Genomic DNA, 19581 nt, shown 5'->3' with positions numbered 1-19581 from the left:
TGTCTATTCTTTTAACAATGATAGTCAGTGGGACATACTCCTGGGTAAGTGTGGCTAGGATTGAAGTCTAGGATTGTTAAAAATTTTCCTGCTTGTTGATGTCACTTCTGGTCATGACATCACTTCTGGTGGGTCCTGACAGATTCTCATTCTAAAAAGTGGGTCCCAGTGCTAAATGTTTGAGAACCACTGCTTTAAATTAATAATAACCTACCTCATGTGGATACTGGTGTCTTTGTGCATGGCAAGGTGTCTTCTACATTGAACAGAATGTAGAAGGCTATGTGCTCATTTTATAGGAACATTGGAATACACATGATGTTCGGGGGTATTGGGAACCAGGTGTTTGCATGGGCAGGAGGAGGGCAGCAATAGCACTGCAGAGATTGCAGCTCTGTCGCTACCAAGGGGCTTGTTTTTTACCTGAGGGACAGACCTGGCCTCTTGCAGGCTCCTGGAGGCTCGAAGCCCCCTCCAGTGTCCTCCGTGACTGCGTAAACAGCCCTTATCTCCAATTAGCAGTTACTTCTGGTTTTTGTGTGAGGCCCGTGTGAGGTTTCTTGTTTTACCTGAGGCCAGCTCTACCCCTCAGATGAAAAACAAACCCTTTGGTAGCAACGGAGCTGCGATTGCTGTAGCACCGTCACTGCGTTCGGAGCAGGTCCACTCCCTTAAGGGGGAATGCCCTGCTTCCAGTGGTCATGACCCACCACTTTGGGAACCGCTGAGCTAGAACCTTTCTCTTTGAAATGATAATTTAACTTGCAGGAAGATTTCTTTTGTGTTGGGGCCTTTAGAAGTGCCACCGTTCCATGCAGTCTCAAGTGGTACACTCTGCCAACTCAGGATTATAGTTAGAGACTTTTTGTTGTTGTTAAAAACACATAAAATACAAAACACTGCCAATTTGTGTTTAAAATATCTGGATAAAAACACAGGACACCACATTTTGGTGTTTAAGATATTTTCCAGAAATTAAAATAGATTACTTTTCCAGACAGAAATAATGCTGTGGCTGCATCTGCTTACACTATATCTCCTATATCACCTACCTAGTACACTTTTAAAATGTTCAGAATTAATAAAAATGACAACTTGGAATGAGAACTTGGAGTAAAAACAAATAACACTGCTTTCTGCCTTCCAAATCACAAAATCTGTGAAAAATAAAGCCATTTTCAAACACACCTAATTACGGTTGTGTGCCACTTTACAGCAAGGATTGGGACCGTGATCTCTGTTGTCAAACAGTGCTTGATGCAATCTGGTCCTTCCACAGGGAAGGGGATGCTCTGCTCCCCTCCCCTCCGGAGGGTTGTCTGAGCTTCCCAGAGTCAGTGCGCATCCGTGCGCTTCCTCTTTAGAGGTCAGTCTGAGGGAAATCGCATCTCTTGCGCGACTTCCAGTTTCACAGAGGAAACTGGAAATCATGCGAGCGATGCAATTTACCTCAGTCTGAGCGTGCAGATGTGCACTGCTTCTGGGATACTCAGACAGCCCTCTGGAGGGGAGTGGAGTTCCCCTTGCTTTTGGAGGGTTGGGGTATGTGCCCCTAACGACCATGTGACCACACGTAATTGTTGGTTATGTGATCCCAGCGTAAGCCGGAATGTCACAAAGTGGCACACACCTATATAGCACTCAACTTTGCTGCATGTATAGATCAGGCAATGGAAGAAAGTCCCACTGATTCGAGTGAAACATATTCTCAAGGAAGAAGGCATGGGTTTGCAGCCTTCATATTGCTGGTAATAGATGGTTCATTGAATAGGCATGTCACAGAAGAAAAGCCAGACTGCTTAGCTTTAATTCCATCCGGATCATTTACCTTTAGAAAGATAGAAAAGAATGAATTGAAGATCAAAATTGCCAGCCTTATATTTGGCTTTATCCAAGATTTATGGCTGCTGCTTTCAAGGGCAACTAAAACCCTGCTGCCAAATTTACATCCACACCATTTTCTCCCTCTTCTTTCAATATTTTATAAATGTTATCAGCAAAGTCAACCTTTGGGGACACTAAAATTAAACCTCTCTTTTCCCCTCTTCCTTGATATCTTAGCAAGAGTGGGTCTTGATAATCCTGGATTTAGTAGTGCTAGTTATGCTAACTGTCTCCCTCCACTTGTAACTGGATGTTGGGAATGTTTATGTGCAGTTCTCTTGTCAAATGCAAAGTACATGCTGAGGTGACTGTATTGCTTTCTTCTACATCAGTTGCATGCTCTTGCATATTAGTTACTTGCATCCAGTCAAAGAGAGAGAGAGGGAGAGAGCTCTCCAGTCAGGCACCCAAACGTCAGTTGCCTGAGGCTAGAAGTTGAAGCCTGAACTGGAAGGGCATACTTTACAACATACTCTGTTGATCAGGCAGGGGCTTCTAGTCTAGGCTTCTAGCACTTACAATTTTTTTTTAAAGATTTATTACATTTCTATCCAGTCTGATAGTCCCAGTGGAACCCTCAAGGCCTTCCACAAAACAAAAATAAAATCACCACATCAATTTAAAAAAATCTTATAAAACTAGAATAGCATACATCACAGCTTAGATATACGAATGTGGCACACACCCTTGTTTCCCTTCTATGTCCGGAAAGGCTCTGAGGCCTCAGCACACTCCTTCTTGGGTAGTAATATTATTATTAATAGTTACATACCACTTTTCAACAAAACAATTTGCAAAGCAGTTAACAAAATGAAATAACTAATATCAGTGATGTGCCAGAGCCACAGCGCCGTTTCTCTGCCCCCTTGATTAAGTTGCCCACAAATCATAATGGTGGCTGTCACAATTCATCCAGAGCCATTCTTTGAGTCATTTTAACTCACGTCTGAGTGTTTTTGAAAAGCAAGTCAAGCTGTGGAAGCAGTGGGGGGGGGGGAATGTGCAAGTACACACACAAAACTGAGGAGGGGTAGGGAGCATGGCTTGGTGACAGCATGCCAGAAGCACACAAAAGCAAGCCTTGGTCCATTTGAGTCTTCATTTTTAGATTAAATGACTCCCAAGCCCCAAGTCAGCGTCCAAGTTTTTGACACATGTGACTTGAGTCTGTATGAGTCCAAATTAGTGTGTGTTTTCATGACTCAAGTCTGAGTCATGGCCCATCCCTGGTGCAAGCCCTACCCTCACCAAATCAACCCAAAAACTGTTTGGATTTTTGACATGTTTGACAAACCTATAGGATTTTGTTGAGTGTTTAATAAGAATGCTTAAAAAACCTTAGTGGGTGAGCCACAGCCCTGCGTCCTTGAAAGTTTCCCCTCCCACATTCCGCAATCAAAAGCAAAACAAAAGGTCTTACTTTGGGGAAGGGGTAGGGGTCACCAGTGGGATGGCGGGGAGGTTGGAAGGAGGTCTCACTATTATACAGGAAAGGCCTTCTGGCACCCCTTCCTGAGTGGCAGTAAGCCTTCCTGCAGGGAAGATTTTTTGGAAGGAAAGGTTGGGGGGGGAGTTGAAGGGAAGTCTGGATAGTAGGAGTGGGAGAGCTGCATTTGTGCTCTCCCCCCCCCCCCCCCCATTCACACTCTTGAACTATCTTTATTCCCATCAGATCTAGGCTTGATTCCTTCCTTAGACTATGATGCATAACCAGTGACCCATGCCATTTTTTAAAAAAAGAGCAAAGCCTTTTTTGGAAGGGGGAAAGCACCATAACTTTGGGGAGGGATGATTAACACTTCATCCATGGTGTTTTTCCAGCTGTTTTTCCTTGGCAAACATCCCTAAGCTGCTTTGCCCCATGTGGGGTTCCAGATGTGTGCATTACTTAATTAAAACATAGTTGTGAATGATTTCTATTTTCTAATACTCATTCTTTTCAATATATGCTATGGTAAGAAAGGGAAAGGGAATTCAAATGGTCAGTTCTGACAATTTAGTTTATGGGAAAACAGTTTCTGGTCTGTAACTCTGCCAAATTACTAGAAAAGGCAGCCATTTCCTGTTCTAGAAGGTATGGCACTTTTTCTGGCCAAAGCCTTTGCTAAACACTTGGTGATTAATTTGTACTATGTCCTAGGCATAAACAGTTTGGGGGAAAAAAAAATAGAACTGTGGAAATTTGTAAAAGAAGCATATTCCGTGAATGATGACTTAAACCCTGTTTCTTCAAGTAAAGAATGGATTATGTCCTTTGGCTTTGATAAAACTCAAAAGAAAAAGGGTAAATTGTTCAATAACTTACAAAGAACAAAATTCAGGATGATCTATGCAGAAAACATTAATCTTCTGTTATCACATGAATACGCAACCAATCTGGCCTCGAGATCTATGATGCCACTCAATAAAATTTATCATTTTTGATAGGACACCATTAATTTACAACAGTTGCACTCAATGGTATGGCTCTGTGGTGTGAACTCACCTTTGATATATCTCAAATTCTTTACTGCGCTGAATCTCATTATAGATTCTCTCCTTTTAAAAATGCAGCTCATAATTTGTAACACTACAGTTACCTCTAGACTAAGGATTAGCTTTTTATACAGACAAAATGGATGTCAAGCAAGGACAAAAAGTTTACTATGTTGGATCCTTCCTTTCTCCTTTCTTAAGTCCGAAAGTGATCAGTGTGCTCTTGTTTCCCTGTTCCTTTAGGAAAGTGGTTTTCAAACTTTATACCTTCTGTGAATTCTTTTCAAAGTGGACCAGTTCAGAAAATGTTCTTAGGGTGCAATCCTAACCAACTTTCCAGCACTGACCTAGCCGCAATGCAGCCCCAAGGTTAGGTAACAAACATGCCCTTACTTTGAGGAGGCCCCCTTGACTGCATCCCCACTGCAGGATGCAGTGTATGCCACATTGGCACAGCTATGTCAGTGCTGGAAAGTTGGTTAGGATTGCGCCCTTATTGTCTGTCCAGCCTCATAAGTAAAAAGGCTCATAAGTGCATGTTCATGCTGCATGCATGTCCTGACCACTGTTCCCTCAAGGTGTGCTTCTAAGTGGGCTATGTCTGCACCTCCAAACTGAGCGGTGCACAGTACAGTGCTTGGCAATGTGCAAATTCAGCGATGACGTGATGACATGGTCATCAGAAATCCAGAGGCAGCATCATGTCATAGTAGTGATGTTGCACAACTACAGAAAGGGGTCTGCGCACTGGCGTAAACCCCTTACAGGGAGCACTGGTCCTGACTGTTTCTTCTCTTTTGGGACACTTTGGACACATTATCTTTAATTATGTAGGTAGGTGGGAAGTATTGCACGTATATGTGGTACTGGGTGCTTGCCAGGAGAGCACAACCCAGGCAAGTACTGTGACTTAGAAGCAGGACAAGGGGCCGCAGGTCCACACTTCTGGCCACACTTTTATTGTCCAGGAATTAACTCTCCATCCACTCTTCCAAGCTGGCTTGGAGGAAGCCTTGCCTGATTCCTGTTCCTTTGAAAATTCAGTGAGTGACCGCACTTTGCTTGCACAGCACATTTTAACCTGTGAACAAAAGCCACATCCTGGGAGCTTCCTGGCTTGGAGTAAACAGAGTTATTAGTGGCACAAAAGCAGGGTCTCCAACCCTAACTCCATGGCCAAATTCAGTCAAGGAATCTGTGCTAACAAAGCAGCTGAGCTCCAGAGCTTGTCAGAAGTTCTCAGCTGCACTGTTGGTGAGGTACAGAAAAATAGCTGTACCCATTTAGTGGTGGGGGTGAGCAATCAAAGGCCATCAAGCCACAAACGAAGGTCCCTTGATGAGCTCACTCCACAAACTATCTCACAGGATTCTAGGTGAAAAAAATGTATTAAAAACTGGGTCACCAGACCCTCCTGCCTTGTCAGGCTGCCTTGCTGTTACAACATTTGTTTGTCTGACCCACTGGTGTTGTGTGAAGCACCCACATCTAAGCCACTACCCCAAAACTATTACACCCTGCCAGTAAGCAGGCCTGTTATTTGCCCACCTCCGTTTCCTTTCTAACCTTTTCCCCTGCTTCTCTTCTTGAGCACAACCAAAAGCGGCTCTTGCAGGTACAGGTGGGACAACCATCTTTTCAGCTGCCTTGTAATGTGTTCCCTTCTCCTGCAAACGCAGGGCTCTCTTGCTCTGCTTCCATCCTCAAGTGAACTATAGCTACAGCCTAGTTTCAGGGATTGATTCAAAGCCCTTTTCTGTGTTTTGTGTTCTGCTTTCAACTCAAGAGATCACTCGGAATTGTAGCCTCGCAATCTCTGCTACTGAGTGGGCACAAATCAGCAGATGGAGGACTGGTCGCTTTGGTCCTTGGCACAGCCCCACTGTTGACCCACAAAACCTCCTCTAGATTTCTGTGTCTTGTGTGCTGTCAAATTGATGAAAAGCTTGAGGTCTCCTTTCTTTCTGTTATGAGAGTGCTTTCTCTGTGTTTGTGAATCTAGAACTCTTGCTCTGTTTTATATAGTTTTTGCTCCAGTGAGACAGACTCCCTAACAGTCACTCCATTGTCCTCAAATTACTGAGATGCCCAGGATAAGTGCTCCCCTTGGAGTGGCTGCAATGTGATATTAGGATTTTTTTTTTGTTCCAATGTGCATCACTTACGTGCATCACATCAAGATGTTTACACTTGTTTAAATGGGACAGTGAATTCAGAACTACTGGATCATTGCCATTGGCTTCATGGTGGTTGCATCTCAGATGTTAACTATTCATCAGATTTATTTTCTTCAATAGCCATAAAGATGGGTGGGAAAGGGGAAACCAGGGAGTGATTTGAGGGTAGGAGTGTGGAAATGGCAGCAGTGACTTTGATCGGATCCTATCCCCCATTTTCCAACCCCGTATATTCCCTGGCTCTCCTCAGACTTTTATCAGCAAAATGATTGGTGTAGGTCTGAGGATTTACCAGGAGGTAAGCAAGAAATACTTCCTGCAGGTTACTCCCCCTCCACCACAGCATGAGGAGCGCAACTGCATGCTATAATGTAGTGAGGGATAAGATTGAGCTGTGTGTTCTGTATTGTAAAATATGTGCTGATAGCCACTGACCTAGGGCCCTATCCATCTTCCTTGCGCTGATGCGGCTGCAGTGAAGCACTGAGGTAAAGGAACAAATGTTTCCTTACCCTGAGAAGGCCTCTGTGATTGCCCCTTCCCCTGCAAGTTGCAGCATGCACCCTGTTGGCATGGCTGCATCAGTGCTTGAAAGTTAGATAGCACTGGGTCCGTGAAATGGATTAGACAAATCCATACCGGAGAGGTTTATCATTAGCTGTTGCTGAAAACATCTGATTCAGGCCTTTTGGGGAGGCTCATTGGGGCAATTGCCCTGGGCTTCACACATGGAGGGCCACATCAATGCTGACAAGCAGAGCACTGAAAAGAGAAGAAAGGGGATTCTCAAATGAACGTTCTGAAGCTTTTCAGAGGTTTAAAAGGTTGTGATCTGGATTTCCGTTTCCTTAAGGAAATAGGAGGTTACGGTTCTTCATCATGCTTTGCTTGTAGCCTTTCCAGAGACCTCTGGCCATCAATGGTTGAAAACAGAATGCTGGACTAGCTTGCCCATTGGGTCTGACCCATAGGTCTGATCCTGCAAAGCTGTTTCTTATGTTCAAATGTAGGAGCAACTGTCTCTGTATTAAAAGAAATGCTCTTTGAGCCTTTCACTGAATGTTCAAATAGCTCTATTTGGGAGGAATGAAGTGTGAAACACCTTCATATTGCCACCTGCCCATCATAAGCCCATTATTCTTGTGGGGGGACAGCGTTCTTTTCAACAGTAACCAAGTGCCTCTTCAGAGGGTTAAAAGTGCAAAGCTGGCACAGCCATCCTTCAGAAGGCTGCAGCTTGACATGGTCAGCCTGCCTTCCAGTTTTCCATTCCAGCAATTCGGGTACTGTCTCTTCCAGCAAAAAGAGACAACCTTTGCAGAATGCTCCTGCTATCATTTTCAGCTAGACACAGTGAATCAAAGTGAATATTAGCTGAGTAATTTTTTGTACATAGATGGATGAGATCAGAACTTCTTTATGCTGTGCCAATGAATTCCTGTTCATATTTCTTTCAGGTGAAGGTAGCTTTTTCTTTTTTTCTTTGGGATTTATGTTCAGCTGAGTAAGCTGTTCAGGCAAAAATTAAGCCCCCATATAAACAACAGAGTTGGACAGTTGGCCGTGAACTCCATTAGTATTTTCTTGCTATTACTTCAAAGCTGTTTCTGAATTTTTCTTCTTCTCTTTCCTTTGTACACAGTGGTGTCACTAGGATTCGCGTCACCCGGTGTGGGAGGCCTGCGCGTCACCCCATGCAGTGGGCAGCGTAATGCCCCAGGTAGTGGGTGTGGTGATGTACCATCGCCCTGCCCCCACTGGTTTTTTGGCTGTACCTTTAGTTAGAACACAGATATTTCAATGTGGTTTCTTTGATTGCATTCTGCATGAAATTATGCATTGATTGATATATAACATGATGGTATTATTCCTCCAAATTGTGATTTTGAAAACTTGTAGAGTCTCTCTCACACACACACAGCCCGTGACAACTTACTAACTACTTAGTTCTCAAACTTTTAGCACTGGGACCCACTTTTTAGAATGACAGTTTGTCCAGGACCCATAAGAAGTGGTGTCATGGCCAGAAGTGACATCATCAAGCAAATTAAAATAAATAATTATAATTAAATTAAAATAAAATAAATATTTAAAGAAATTAAAATAAAAAGAAATAATAAGAAATAATTAAATAAGGGGGAGCCAGTCCTGTTCCACCAAGTGAATCTACTCTGAAGTAAGTCAATGGGGCTTACTGTTGTGGTCAATGGGGCTTACTCTCAGGAAAGTGTGGGTAGGATTGCACCCTTTGAGCTCAAGCCTATGCATGTCTACTCTGAAGTAAGTCCCATAGTGGTCAATGGAGCTTACTCTGTAGTCTGCCTGCAATAACCCCCCACCCAAAAAAGAATCAGTGAGATTTCCAGCCCTCCCAGTGCCCAGTTTAAAGTTCTTCTATTTCAGGCATATCAATACAAAGACCCACCTGGCTTTGCAATGCAAAATAGAAAACTTCCCCTTACCAGTTGAAGCCTCTTTTTGGTTCTTTTTAGTGTGTGTGGGAGGGGGGGGGAAGGCTGCCTTCTGTAGTAGCCTTCTGGAGCAGCTCCTTTGGATTGGGACCATTCTGGTGTCCTCACATTCCCCTTTGCCTGGCCTGACCACCAGCCAAGGCTTGTCTGCCTACTCGCGAGTAAACGTGACCGTGAGGCTGCATTGCTTTCCATAGGGCAGCTGGGAGGCAGGGACCTCCTTCTCGGGTGTTTTTGGGGGCTGCATTCATTGTATCAGGACCATTCTGACGTCCATGGAGTCCTCTCAGCCTGCCCTTTCCGACGGACTAAGGCAAGTTCACCTATTTGCGAGTAAACGTGGCCACGTGGCTTCGTTTGAATAGACTCGCAGCTGGGACGGAGGCAGGAACCTCCTTCTCGTGTTTTTGGGGGCTTCGTTCATTGGATTGGGACCATTCTGGTGTCGTTGGATTCCTCTCAGCCTGCCCTTTCCGATGACTATGGCAAGTACACCTACTCACAAGTAAACACGCAATATGGCTCACTTTCACTTTCCATAGGGTTCCATGCATTTTTCTTTCCGGTTTTTTGGCCATAATGTTTGAAGGAAAGGAGCTATTTCAATTCTGTTTCTTGCATTGCACTCCGCTCGACATTCCGCATCCAAGGGTGTATGGCACAATGGGGTAGCTCCGAAAGCCGCAAAGTTAGCGCATCCTCCCCAGGGCGCGTCACCCGGTGTGGCCCACACTCCCCTAGCGACACCACTATTTGTACAAGATGTTGGCCTCATCTATGATGGTGTCAAATGGGGCAATGCTCAGAGTGCACCCAAATTGGGAAGGAAGTTCTTGCTTTAATTAGGAGGTTTTAGAGAAAAGTAAAAGTTTTCAGCAAAAGCCTTATCCAGTTCTCCAGAAAAATGATTGCCTTTATCAAAAACTGGGTTGTTATCATCCCCCATCACCTTTTCTGCATATCAGTGCCTGCCCCAACACTATACATTCCCATGATGTTCTTTTAATCACCTTTCTGTAAGATTTCTCTGCTGTGGTCAGCTCTATTACTGATTTCCCACTTCCATTAACTTTGTCAGTTACAGTGCATCAGCCAATTGCATTAAATATAATTAACGAGATGGACCTATATCATGCTGTGTGATAGCTTAGCTCACAGTGATGTAATGATGGTTTAGTATGCCTTTTGGAAAAGAAAATAAAGGATCTGAAATGAATTGCCTGTCCTCTGTGGAATGCTAAGTAATTCCATGCTGGTCCAGGGACAGTGTGGACCCCATAAAATTCTGCTGTCAACAGGATGTGAAAAAATGAAGCACAGGTCGAAAGATCTCTCTGTAGCCTAGTGGTTACAGTCCGTATTGATTCCCAGTCCATATTGGACCAAAAAAGAAAAGAAATGGATCTTATACCTGGATGCAGGAGAGAAGTAAGGCGTGCAACAATGTATCCAGATCTCATAGCAACAAAAGATAAAATCCAGGTGTGTGAACTCATAGGAGAGAAAGGACTGCATCAAGTGGTTGTATTACCTGTGAGGCACCCTCAGGAACAGTATAGTTCACTGGTCCTTGGGGCTACAACTCTATCTTTGAAGAAATGCAACTATTATGTCCTAAATTTCTCCTTTGTCAAGGGACATAATTTTCTGTTGCCCTGTACTTGTTCTAGCTAATTGGCTCTGTGAATGGAAAATGAGAAGGGGAAAAAAAGACCAGAATTTTTTAAAAACTAAAATTATCTGGATTGTGAGATCCATTAAAATCTTGCATACCTAACATTTTTTCCCATACCTATGATGGTTATTCTCAAAGGGTGGGACATCAAAAGACATACCTACCATCCTGCAGCTGTTCATAGAAAGCAGCTACAGGATGGTTGGCATGTCTTTGATCTCCCACCCTTTGAGAAAGCCCATCAATAGGTTTAAAATAGGTTCCCTAGCCCCCAGGGGAATGGAATCACATAGGACATGGCCAAATCATGCTTCCAAAACAGTGTTGAGTTTTGCAAAGGAGAAATAGGTGTAGAACACTTCCAGTAGAAGGCATTCACTATGCAGAAGGCATGTCTATTGGGTTGCTGCTAACAAGAGAGAATTCGCCCCAAATTTCATCCAAACAGAAATTGACCAATTTCTTTAGATTAGTAAGCCAGAATTTGATTTGGTTTTTGTTCTCTTAGAACAGTGGTGGCCAAACTCGCCACTGCTGCGCAATAAACATAAGAACATAAGAACAACCCCACTGGATCAGGCCATAGGCACATCTAGTCCAGCTTCCTGTATCTCACAGCACCAGGGAGCACACCTTATAACAAGAGACCTGCATCCTGGTGTCCTCCCTTGCATCTGACATAGCCCATTTCTAAAATCAGGAGGTTTCACATATACATCATGGCTTGTAACTCGTAATGGATTCTTCCTCCAGAAACTTGTCCAATCCTCCTTTAAAGGCACCCAGACCAGATGCTGTCACCACATCCTGTGGCAAGGAGTTCCAGAGACCAACTACACGTTGAGTAAAGAAATATTTTCTTTTGTCTGTCCTAATCCTTCCAACACTCAATTTTAGTGCATGTCCTCTGGTTCTGGTGTTATGTGAGAGTGTAAAGAGCATCTCTCAATCTACTTTATCTTTCCCATGCATAATTTTGTATGTCTCAATTATGTCCCCCCTCAGGCGTCTCTTTTCTAGGCTGAAGAGGCCCAAACGCCATAGCCTTTCCTCATAAGGAAGGTGCCCCAGCCCCGTAATCATCTTAGTTGCCCTCTTTTGCACATTTTCCATTTCCACTACATCCTTTTTGAGATGCAGCGACCAGAACTGGACACAATACTCCAGGTGTGTCCTTACCATCGATTTGTACAATGGCATTATAATATTAGCTGTTTTGTTCTCAATACCTTTTCTAATGATCCCAAGCGTAGAATTTACCTTCTTTACTGCCGCCGCACATTGGCTCAACACTTTCATTGACCTGTCGACCATCACCCCAAGATCTCTCTCCTGATCTGTCACAGACAGCTCAGAACCCATTAGCCTATATGTGAAGTTTTGATTTTTCGCCCCAATGTGCATAACTTTACACTTAATTACATTGAAATGCATCTGCCATTTTGCTGCCCATTCTGCCAGTTTGGAGAAATCCTTCTGGAGCTCCTCACAATCACTTCTGGTTTTCACTACTCGGAAAAGTTTGGTGTCATCTGCAAACTTTGCCACCTCACTGCTCACCCCTGTCTCCAGGTCATTTATGAAGAGGTTGAAGAGCACCAGTTCCAGGACAGATTCTTGGGGCACACCGATTTTCACATCTCTCCATTTTGAAAATTGCCTATTGACACCCACTCTCTGTTTCCTGGTCTTCAACCAGGTCTCAATCCAAGAGAGGACCTGCCCTCTAATTCCATGACTGTGGAGTTTTTTCAGTAGCCTTTGGTGAGGGACCGTGTCGAATGCTTTCTGAAAGTCCAGATATATAATGTCTACAGGTTCTCCCGCATCGACATGCCTGCTGACCTTTTCAAAGAATTCTAAAAGGTTCGTGAGGCAAGACTTACCCTTACAAAAGCCATGCTGATTCTCCCTCAGCAAGGCTTGTTCATCTATGTGTTTTGAGATTCTATCTTTGATGAGGCATTCCACCATCTTACCCGGTATAGATGTTAGGCTGACTGGCCTATAGTTTCCCGGGTCCCCCCTCTTTCCCTTTTTAAAGATCGGCATGACATTTGCTGTCCTCCAATCCTCTGACACTGTGGCCGTTTTGAGGAACAAGTTGCATATTTTAGTCAAGAGATCAGCAACTTCATTCTTCAATTCCTTAATAACTCTAGGGTAGATGCCATCAGGGCCTGGTGACTTATCTTTAATTTATCAATGAGGACTGAAACATCTTCTCTTTTAACCTCTATCAGACTTGATTCCTCAGTCAAGAGGGGCCGTTTGGGCAGTGGTATCTGCCCAAGGTCTTCTGCCGTGAAGACAGATGCAAAGAACTCATTCAATTTCTCTGCCATCTCTAAGTCTCCTTTTATCTCCCCTTTCCCTCCCTCAATATCCAGAGGGCCAATCACTTCTCTGGCGGGTTTCCTGCTTCTAACATATTTGAGGAAGCTTTTATACAAGCTTTTATATAATGTAAGCTTCTTACATTTCTTTTGCCACAGTTTATGTTTCTTTTTATTCTCCTCATTAGGGCAAGACTTCCATTTATCGAAGGAATCTTCTTTGCCCTTTACAGCCTCTCTAACTTGGCTGGTTAGCCATGCAGGCACCCTCCTGGACTTAGTGGAGCCCTTCTTGCTTTGCGGTATACACTTCCGCTGGGCCTCTATTACTGTTGTTTTAAGCAGCCTCCATGCACTCTGGAGAGATTGGACTCTTTTTACCTTCCCTTTCAACCTCCTTCTAACCAGCCTCCTCATTTGAGGGAAGTTAGCCCATCGGAAGTCAAGGGTTTTTGTGAGAGATTTGCCCGGTATTCTTCCCCTGACGTGCATGTTGAAACGGATCACAGCATGATCACTGTTCCCCACTGGCTCCGTAACATTGACATCTCTAACCAGGTCCTGTGTACCGCACAATATTAAATCCAGAGTCACCTGTCCTCTGGTGGGCTCCGTGACTAGCTGCTCTAAGGCACAGTCATTTAGCATGTCAAGGAATCCGGTCTCCTTTTCGTGACCAGAACACACATTGACCCAGTCAATACGGGGATAATTGAAGTCCCCCATGATTACAACCCTGACCGTCCTTCTTACCTACCTGATCTGTTTCCTCATTTCAAGGTCCCCTTCTGGTTTCTGGTCTGGAGGATGATAGTAAGCCCCCAGTATTACATCACTCCTCAGGCCTGGTAATTTAACCCATAGAGATCCTATGGAGTCAGACCCACCTTCATTCTCTACTTTGCTGGATTCTATCCCTTCCTTAACATAAATGGCCACCCTACTTCCAACCCACCCCTCCCTGTCCCTCCTGTAGAGTTTATAGCCCGGGATTGCGGTATCCCACTGATTCTCCACATTCCACCAGGTTTCCGTTATGCCCACTATGTCAATGTTTTCCCTTATCACCAGACATTCCAGTTCTCCCATCTTTGCTCGGATACTTCGGGCATTTGCATAAAAGCATTTGTACTTGGAATGCCCCAGGATGGGCTGCTTATTAGCTCCTTTATCCCTGAATCCTCTCATTGTGCCAAACTGTCTATCGCATCCCATCACGCTACGATTCCCAATTTCTTCTACTCTGCCTTTACCTTGTTCTCTAACCTCCCCATCCTCGTCCCATAGGGATGAGGAGTCCCGAACCGGATGCCCCTCGGCTCCTGTCAGCTTTCCCCTAGGGATCAGTTTATAAGCTGCTCTGCCACCTTTTTAATGTTATGCACCAGCAGTCTGGTTCCATTCTGGTTCAAGTGAAGCCCGTCCCTCTTGTACAGGCCCCGCTTGTCCCAAAATGTTCCCCAGTGCCTAACAAATTTAAACCCCTCCTCCCTACACCACCAACTCATCTACGCATTGAGACCCCTGATCTCCGCCTGCCTAGCTGGCCCTGCGCGTGGAACAGGTAGCAGTTCCAAGAACGCTAACTTTGAGGTCCTGGCTTTCAGCTTCCTACCTAATAGCCTAAATTTGGCCTCCAGGACCTCCTGGCTACACTTGCCCACATCGTTGGTGCCAACATGCACCACAACCGCTACCTCCTCCCCAGCACTGTCTACCAGCCTGTATAGATGAGAAGTGATGTCCGCAACCTTCACACCAGGCAGGCAAGTCGCCATGCGGTCCTCACATCCATTGCAAACCCCCCTCTCTATGTTTCTAATAATCGAATCCCCCACTACAAGAAGCCCCCGACCCCCCTCCTGCCGAGGAGTATCCTGAGTACGTTTGGATACGGGTCCATCCCCTGGAGAAGGGGTCCCCCCTAGGGGATTGTTTCCCCCCTCTCCAGGATGACATCCTCCAGCCCCGAGACTTCCCATCTGGGCAGCTGAGGAAAAGCGGTCCCTGTTTGGACCGCATCTTTCTGTTCCACCCAAGCACTGTGTGTAGTCTTCCATGATCGAGGTACAGGGACACTCTAGGCAGTTGCATCTGCTGCCCGGCATCCCGTAAGACCACACGACAGGACATTCAGGCAGACACAACTGCCCAGAGCTTCCCTCTTCCCCAATCATGGAGGACTACGTGTGGCACCCGGGCAGAACAGTAAGGTCTGCTCATTGGGTGGACAGATTAATCAGAACCCCGAATCTGGTCCTTAGGCCAGGATTCGAGCAACCCTGTCTTAGAAGAATGTTACATTGACACTAAAGCTCACATTTTGGTGATAATTTTGCTACTGGAATATGACACACACATTCCATCAGCTTTAGAAATGTGCCCAAGAAATGCAAATACCGATAACCATTAGGAAAAATGTGAATTTGTGTATTTTAAGCTTCAAAGCTCATCAATGAGGTTTTGAAATATTGAGTTGCTTTTGAAACTTTGAAGTTCGTATTTTAATTAGTTATAACAACAGTCAGGTTTAAACTGTCAGTGCACCGTTAAGTTTTGGAGTGGAATATTTTGATTTTTCACCCATGTTGGGCCACAATTTCACATTTCATTATCTTCTTCTTCTTCTTTAGTGTTTGTCCCATGTGGTGGTGCGGTCCGCTATTTTGGTTCGGAATTGCCATTTCTCTTGATCCTGGGCTTGGTCCAGGTGTAGGCGGGTGATATTATGTTGCCGGGCTGTGTATCAAGTCAACTCTGCTTTGGTCAGCCCTTTGGTCATTTGCCATTGACCTCCAACTGAAGGCCCTTCTGCGTCAGTGTATTGCTGTTGGTGCGCAGAATGTGGCTGTACCATTGAAACTGGGCTTGTCTCAACTTGTCAGTGATTGGAGCGATGCTGTACTGCTGCTGGATGTCATCGCTGCGGACATGGTCAAAATGAGAGATACCACTGATCCAATGCAGCATCTTTGTCTCCATGACACCGAGGCGACGTTCAGCTTCTCTTGTTGCTGGCCAGCATTCAGCTCCATAGAGTGCGACTGGCCAGATGACCATCTGGTAGATCTTTGACTTGAGAAGGTCGCTGATCTTCTTGTTGCAAAGGACACTGATCATCATGCACCACTTTGTCCAGGCTGCATTTATTTGCACAGTAGTCTCGTGGTCTCGCACTTCATTATAATACATTTAAATCTCACTTTTGTTTCATACATGGAATTTCCCAGATGTCCACAACTCAACATGCTTAGCTTCAGCAGGTGATTGCTTCATACCAGGCCCTGCAACTGCTCATTTCTGACATTCTAGCCTACAGTCCTGTGGATAATATCACACTGAACATGTTTGCTGGGGTAGTGGTGGTATTTGTTTTATATTTTAGCTTAGCTCTGCAAAGCTGAAAACTGTAGGTTCTCTTCACAGTGTACTCAATAGGCATTCAGTTTCTCTCTGATTTGTATTGTTTGTTTAAGCCACTTCTGCCCAAAGTTGCATATATGCAACAGGGATAAAATGTGTACACCTGTGGGCTGGGCAAAAATGGGTTAAACACATGTATTAAAACTGCTTGTGCTGTACCTAAACTCGATTCCATCACCTTTTATGATGGCAATTCTTCCACCTTCAGAAACATAAATATTCACCCCAAATGTCTGCAACTGGCAACATTAAAAAAAAAAAAAAGGATGGGTGAAGATGGGGTGGGTTGCACTTATTTATTATTTAACCAAGGACATTTTTATGACAGTAATAAAGTGCTTTGGTGCCCAAAGGCAAGTTGTAGAAAGAGACCCTGTTGATGGCAGACAATAAAACAAGAGACACCTTAAAACCATTAAACCAAAATAATTACCAACTCTAAATCAATGCCATAAAATTAAACAGGGACATTTAATGGATTTAAGGTGAGATGGAAAAATAATCACAATGGGCAGAAAACTGTGTCTGAGAGAATGAAAAAAAAAAATCAGTTTTGTTATTACAGTACGTTTTTCTGTTGTTGTCAATATTCTGGGAACATGTGAAGAAGTAGCCAACCCACACAAGATAAAAAATATGAAACCAGATATGCAGATACAGTATATGTATCAAATAGGTTGCAAGGTTTCCTGCTATAGTATCTGGAGAGTTGAGGGCCCATAAAGTAATTATATTCTGCTGGTATCGTGTGCAGTTGTATCTAACATTAATGTACCTTGTGCCGGCCATTTCTGAAAGGAAGACTTGTCTTCCTTGATTGCTGTTACTTGTATTGTTTTCAGTGACGCTTTGTAGCAGCAATGCAAGAACCTGAGATAGCTGCACACCTTCTTACCCAATATAGAACAGTGATTATAACAGCCGAATCCTATTGTGTCACCCCCTACTCCCCCAGTCTAGCTGTGCTGAAAAGGCTTGCTGTGCCTTTTTAGGGGGTTGATATCAGGAGATTTGGGTAAGGTAAGGGAAAATATTTTCCCTTGCCTCCAGATAAGCCTCCTTCTTGCCAATGGGTTTCCTGCTGCCTGTGGTGGTAGTGCTTGCAAATTGATCACTGACAGAGTGCAGATGTGTCTTCCAATGTTGTATGAAGGTTTACATGACAGCTCAATCCTGCATAGAATTGGACTATAAGAACATGAGATCAGAGTCTGAGGTGGAAGTACCCAGGTAAGAGCCCAAGTCCCTGTGGTACATTAGACAAGCTGCGTTCTGTAGTTCAGCCCCATCCCGAGTTTGCAATATATTGCAGAGTTGTTGTATGAAAATAAGTGCTATATGACTGTTGTTAATTGAAACTTTCCCCTTTAATCCCAGATTTTTAATCTTCCCTTTAGTGCCAGATCTGCAGGTAGGGATTCCTCACCTGTAACCTAATGTGGTATTCTGCAGTGCATCCTAGCACCGTAGCAGTTTATCACTCCGCTGCTTGTGTAAACCAGAACACTTTTCACATGTTCAAGAGAACACACATCAAGGGGAGATCAGTCTGGACCTGTCCCTCCCCTGAAGACACATGCTGATGTCAAAGAGCTTACTCATGTACAGACTATCACTTAGCAACGATCTCCCTTCCCATTTTTGGAATTCAGCAGCCTGCAGTGATAGAGAGATAGAGATAGATAGAGATAGATAGAGATAGAGAGAGGGTAAAATTAGAATTGCAAGTTCAAAAAAAAAAAAATCCCCTGGGGTACATATGGGGATGGAGCCAGGAGATGTCATGGGTGGAAAACAGTAGGCCTGGAAGAATATGATGGCTTATGGGTCGAACATAGCAGGGCTGGATTATTATGGGTTGACTATGGTGTTTCATATCCCATATCAGACTGCCTGCCACAATGCTTTTACTTGTCAGACTAGTAAAAGAATGGCAAGCCTAGGCTAAGTGGCAAATGCTAGTACAGGTGGGACCTTGGCATCCACTGTCTTGATTCACCGCTGATACTGAGGTCTACCTTTAAATGCCTTGTAACAAGGGAAAAAATAATCAAAATCCCATTTCCTACCTTTGCGCTGTTAAACATAGTTTTGTTCCATTAGATTCCATTATTCACCCTGCCTACTGGCTGAATGTGCTATAGAGTCTATACTAATGCATTTTGGGTTGACAATAGAGAAGCAGGAAACCTGGAAGTGGGTCTTTAAAATTATTTTTCCACTGATTTGGTATCCACTGATTTTTTTTTTTAATCCACTGGAGGCCTCTCTCTCTCTCGAAGCATGACTTGTAGTAGTGACTAGGGTCAAGGCAAAATGTTCCACTTTTCTATTGCAACCTGAAGGAAAAAGTGGGAAAAGTAGTGGCAATGGGTGTCTTCAGCTCTTGTTAGCTTGTCATTTATTTTGCTAGAAGTGATTGACTTATGAACAGGAGGGGTTCTGGAAGGTCAAGCAAGTGTTGGCTGGCTTGGGTGAATTAAAGTACCTGTCATTTATATAACTGTTTTGGATTGATGCATGCTTATGGTCATATATAACATGGCTAGATCTTTTGGCTTGTTGTTGGACTGTTTTTCTTGGTGTCAGAGTATAGATTTTGTGCATTCTGTAATGGGGCAAAACATAGTGTAAGTTCTGCTAAGAACCTTGTTTAATAAGCAGAATCAATCACATTTGTGCTTTTCTGAGTGTCACACACAGCTGTATTTTTCCATGCTTTGCCAAGGGCAAGAAATTGTTTGCCTGTGTGAATGAGCCATAGATTATTCTCTCTCACACTCTCGCGCGCACACATACGCACAACTTGAAGTACTTGTACAAAATACTTTCAAAGGGAGACATGCACACTTTGGGTCATGAGATTGTGTTATTAAGTGTTGTACAACACATTTGAACAAGTCCAGTGATGCCGTTTGATTGTTATCCTCCTTTATAGTCCATGTTTCTATGTCGCAAAGTCGTATTTAAATCCTTTAATGTTTGCCCTAAACCCATGTGGGAAATGCAGTTTGCTGTCCTTAAAGGTGGATACAAAAAGGCCAGACTCCTTTGTAGATTTTATAAAAAGAAAAGTCAAAACTAGGAATAAAGTGACCGTTCTGTTCAAAGTCAAAAACAAAAGTTGAACAATGATAGTT

At 43.9% G+C, this 19581-nt stretch overlaps 1 pseudogene; it reads right to left on the bottom strand.

The window, feature by feature from the left end:
• The window catches only part of LOC136638561 (zinc finger protein 91-like), a 375674-nt pseudogene that overhangs the window by 15231 nt on the left and 340862 nt on the right, over positions 1 to 19581 (bottom strand).

Source organism: Tiliqua scincoides, chromosome 2 (genome assembly GCF_035046505.1).
Source record: "Tiliqua scincoides isolate rTilSci1 chromosome 2, rTilSci1.hap2, whole genome shotgun sequence".
NCBI lineage: Eukaryota > Metazoa > Chordata > Lepidosauria > Squamata > Scincidae > Tiliqua > Tiliqua scincoides.
The sequence above is the reverse complement of the archived record's forward strand: the minus strand, read 5'-3'. Positions and strand labels throughout refer to the sequence as shown.